Here is a 5000-nt window from a genome sequence, read left to right on the forward strand (position 1 = left end):
GAGTCTGCCCACAATGGGAACCACACGTCAGCCAGCCACTCTGATCACGCACCACTCTCTGCTTCTAACGGGCGCACATACAATATGTAAGCACCAGCATGGAACAACATCCAGTGCATCCTCTCCGCCACATTACACAATCCACACTATCACAACCAGACCAGGAGGTCCATGCGGAAAATACAATATCCCACCCTTTCGACATCCACCATTGCGCAGATCAGGCACCAACACCCACACATGTCCTATACAACGGTGCACCCAACATCACAATAGTACCTCCTGTCACAGCGCACAAACAATGACATGAGTCAAAGACACAGGTCTGACACAAGCATAGAATTGGAGCGCCGCCTCTAATAAGCCAAAGGTGCATCCTGACGTGACAAATCTGATCATGTCACAAGCATTCACTTACTATAATCACTATCAACGAACCTGCCGCCCCCGCCCCCCCCTACACCTTTCCTTACAACAACGTGTAACCTAACCTAACCTAACCTATGTTGTACCTTAACCTAACCTATGTTGTACCTTAACCTAACCTATGTTGTGCCTTAACCTAACCTATGTTGTGCCTTAACCTAACCTATGTTGTGCCTTAACCTAACCTATGTTGTGCCTTAACCTAACCTATGTTGTGCCTTAACCTAACCTATGTTGTGCCTTAACCTAACCTATGTTGTGCCTTAACCTAACCTATGTTGTGCCTTAACCTAACCTATGTTGTGCCTTAACCTAACCTATGTTGTGCCTTAACCTAACCCATGTTGTGCCTTAACCTAACCCATGTTGTGCCTTAACCTAACCCATGTTGTGCCTTAACCTAACCCATGTTGTGCCTTAACCTAACCCATGTTGTGCCTTAACCTAACCCATGTTGTGCCTTAACCTAACCCATGTTGTGCCTTAACCTAACCCATGTTGTGCCTTAACCTAACCCATGTTGTGCCTTAACCTAACCCATGTTGTGCCTTAACCTAACCCATGTTGTGCCTTAACCTAACCCATGTTGTGCCTTAACCTAACCCATGTTGTGCCTTAACCTAACCCATGTTGTGCCTTAACCTAACCCATGTTGTGCCTTAACCTAACCCATGTTGTGCCTTAACCTAACCTATGTTGTGCCTTAACCTAACCTATGTTGTGCCTTAACCTAACCTATGTTGTGCCTTAACCTAACCCATGTTGTGCCTTAACCTAACCCATGTTGTGCCTTAACCTAACCCATGTTGTGCCTTAACCTAACCCATGTTGTGCCTTAACCTAACCCATGTTGTGCCTTAACCTAACCCATGTTGTGCCTTAACCTAACCCATGTTGTGCCTTAACCTAACCCATGTTGTGCCTTAACCTAACCCATGTTGTGCCTTAACCTAACCCATGTTGTGCCTTAACCTAACCCATGTTGTGCCTTAACCTAACCCATGTTGTGCCTTAACCTAACCCATGTTGTGCCTTAACCTAACCCATGTTGTGCCTTAACCTAACCCATGTTGTGCCTTAACCTAACCCATGTTGTGCCTTAACCTAACCCATGTTGTGCCTTAACCTAACCCATGTTGTGCCTTAACCTAACCCATGTTGTGCCTTAACCTAACCCATGTTGTGCCTTAACCTAACCCATGTTGTGCCTTAACCTAACCCATGTTGTGCCTTAACCTAACCCATGTTGTGCCTTAACCTAACCCATGTTGTGCCTTAACCTAACCCATGTTGTGCCTTAACCTAACCCATGTTGTGCCTTAACCTAACCTATGTTGTGCCTTAACCTAACCTATGTTGTGCCTTAACCTAACCCATGTTGTGCCTTAACCTAACCCATGTTGTGCCTTAACCTAACCCATGTTGTGCCTTAACCTAACCCATGTTGTGCCTTAACCTAACCCATGTTGTGCCTTAACCTAACCCATGTTGTGCCTTAACCTAACCCATGTTGTGCCTTAACCTAACCCATGTTGTGCCTTAACCTAACCCATGTTGTGCCTTAACCTAACCCATGTTGTGCCTTAACCTAACCCATGTTGTGCCTTAACCTAACCCATGTTGTGCCTTAACCTAACCCATGTTGTGCCTTAACCTAACCCATGTTGTGCCTTAACCTAACCCATGTTGTGCCTTAACCTAACCCATGTTGTGCCTTAACCTAACCCATGTTGTGCCTTAACCTAACCCATGTTGTGCCTTAACCTAACCCATGTTGTGCCTTAACCTAACCCATGTTGTGCCTTAACCTAACCCATGTTGTGCCTTAACCTAACCCATGTTGTGCCTTAACCTAACCCATGTTGTGCCTTAACCTAACCCATGTTGTGCCTTAACCTAACCCATGTTGTGCCTTAACCTAACCCATGTCGTGCCTTAACCTAACCCACGTCGTGCCTTAACCTAACCCACGTTGTCGCCTAACGTAACCCACGTTGTCGCCTAACGTAACCCACGTTGTCGCCTAAACCTGCTCTGTAATTGTTATACGACTCGTTCAATTAGTGTAGTGTTGCCCACCCGCAACCCTCGCAATATAGTTCGCTACTCGCACTCCCCGCTCCCCTGTGTATCGCTTCATGTTAAACACCTTGCAAGTCTTGCTCACTTTCCACATGCTCCTGCTGTACACTGTAATGTGGATGGCAGCAGGACGTACATGCCGCCCCTCCCCACGTCCCCACCTTGCCCCCTGCCTTCGCAAGCTGGTTGGTGAGAACTTTGCATGTTCAATGCCCTCCGCATGCGACGTACTCAGGCTACGTTGTGGTGCGGCCTGTGTCAACTGTCCGCTAATGTCGTACGCGTAAACCACAATCTGTACTGCACATTCGTCCTTATGTACTGAATGATACATCGTGGCACATGTGTGACCGTACAACGACTGCGCCCAAAAACGGCGGACCATACAGTGCAAATATTGTGCACGCAGCTACGTGTCGTCTCCCTATGAGAGCTGGATTGCAGTGTGGTACGCCATAGAGACGTGTGGGAGGAACGGACGCCGTGGATGGCGATCAGCATGAGCTGTCTGTTGATGTATTCGGACCTAGTCGTCTCTCCTCACACACCGTGATGGCATGGTGCACCGCGTTCCATATCTGCGACATGCTACAGAGGCCGGTTGACAGTCGTTCGAGCAATGGACATCGCATACGTACGGGGGCCACCTTCCACGTATTGTCTAGGCGTGCACATTTTGTTGCGTGTATGTGGGCAGACGTAGTGTGGCGTGACACCTGACACAGGCATGCAATAATCGTGGAAGTTGCAAATGGCGATGGACGCCTGCGTTTTCTGGTGAAGTTACGCAAATGAACAAATGGTAACCTGTTGTGGTGCGGTTGTTCTCGCTAGGGGTGAATCGGTGATGGCGACGATAGGTTGAGGTACTAACCGGTTGTTCCAGCGATACCCACCATGCCGACGAAACTGAACGGCATCTGGGTGTGAAGCGATACGCGGCGGTGGCTGGGTGGGACCGTCCCCGGCCGGTGAGGGGGCGCCTCCCGGCGTGCTGGCCGCGCGGTGCGTGGGCGCACGCGCTACAGCCGGCTGGTGGGGGCGGCCAGTGGCAGGCGCGCCGGCCGACGGACGCGGCAGGCGTCGCAGCTGCGCGCCGGCGCACCCTGCGCGCGGCGCCGTGCGGCCAAAGTAGGTCCTCGCGGGCCCGGTGCGAAGCGCGGTGGACATCTTCAGTGTGCTGGTCCGATTGAGGACTGTGTGCGTTGAGGATGCGCTGCCGCCCGGCGCTCGGCGCCGCGACGCCGTCTGCTGCTCGGTCGCCCCAGCGGTTCTCGCTGGTGGTTTGTATCGCAGCTGTGCGGATGTGTTGGCGCGTGCGCTGTGCTGGGAGAGTTCGCTTCGGCACCCAAGTGGGGCTTTTGTCCTTCTGTGGCGCTGGCGTTGGAGCTGCCGGTCACCGTAGGTGGCGCGTGTTGTCTCCCGCCGGCAATGCCACGACAGCACGCTCCCGGGCCTGTGTCGGCAGCGGCAAGCTCAGTTGGGAGCACGGGTGGTCGCACCGAAAGCGTCTACTCGCCTAACTCCGGGCGATTGCGCCTCTCTCGAACCCGACCAAGTACTTGGGACGGCGCTGCGCGCCGCCGGGACCTGAGAGGGTTTCGAGGTGTATTGTGCAGGGGAGCTCAGCCTCCTCCTGTTTGCAGAATGATTGAGCGGACGCTTGCGTGTTCGCGCGGGCCCCCGGGACACACTCCCGGGCGGCCGGCTGCTCAGCTCTAGTTGACGCAGCTCCCTGGTTGATCCTGCCAGTAGTCATATGCTTGTCTCAAAGATTAAGCCATGCATGTCTCAGTACAAGCCGCATTAAGGTGAAACCGCGAATGGCTCATTAAATCAGTTATGGTTCCTTAGATCGTACCCACGTTACTTGGATAACTGTGGTAATTCTAGAGCTAATACATGCAAACAGAGTCCCGACCAGAGATGGAAGGGACGCTTTTATTAGATCAAAACCAATCGGTCGGCTCGTCCGGTCCGTTTGCCTTGGTGACTCTGAATAACTTTGGGCTGATCGCACGGTCCTCGTACCGGCGACGCATCTTTCAAATGTCTGCCTTATCAACTGTCGATGGTAGGTTCTGCGCCTACCATGGTTGTAACGGGTAACGGGGAATCAGGGTTCGATTCCGGAGAGGGAGCCTGAGAAACGGCTACCACATCCAAGGAAGGCAGCAGGCGCGCAAATTACCCACTCCCGGCACGGGGAGGTAGTGACGAAAAATAACGATACGGGACTCATCCGAGGCCCCGTAATCGGAATGAGTACACTTTAAATCCTTTAACGAGTATCTATTGGAGGGCAAGTCTGGTGCCAGCAGCCGCGGTAATTCCAGCTCCAATAGCGTATATTAAAGTTGTTGCGGTTAAAAAGCTCGTAGTTGGATTTGTGTCCCACGCTGTTGGTTCACCGCCCGTCGGTGTTTAACTGGCATGTATCGTGGGACGTCCTGCCGGTGGGGCGAGCCGAAGGCGTGCGACCGCCCCGTGCG

At 52.2% G+C, this 5000-nt stretch overlaps 1 non-coding gene across 1 annotated transcript in view; it reads left to right on the forward strand.

Moving 5' to 3' along the window:
• The first annotated feature begins 4240 nt into the window (after positions 1-4240).
• LOC124729373 overlaps positions 4241-5000 on the forward strand; it is a 1909-nt gene continuing 1149 nt past the window's right edge. The window contains exon 1 of the ribosomal RNA XR_007007645.1: positions 4241-5000. This exon is cut by the window's right edge and continues 1149 nt beyond it. This is a non-coding gene — a ribosomal RNA (small subunit ribosomal RNA).

This window comes from Schistocerca piceifrons, unplaced genomic scaffold, assembly GCF_021461385.2.
Source record: "Schistocerca piceifrons isolate TAMUIC-IGC-003096 unplaced genomic scaffold, iqSchPice1.1 HiC_scaffold_1206, whole genome shotgun sequence".
NCBI lineage: Eukaryota > Metazoa > Arthropoda > Insecta > Orthoptera > Acrididae > Schistocerca > Schistocerca piceifrons.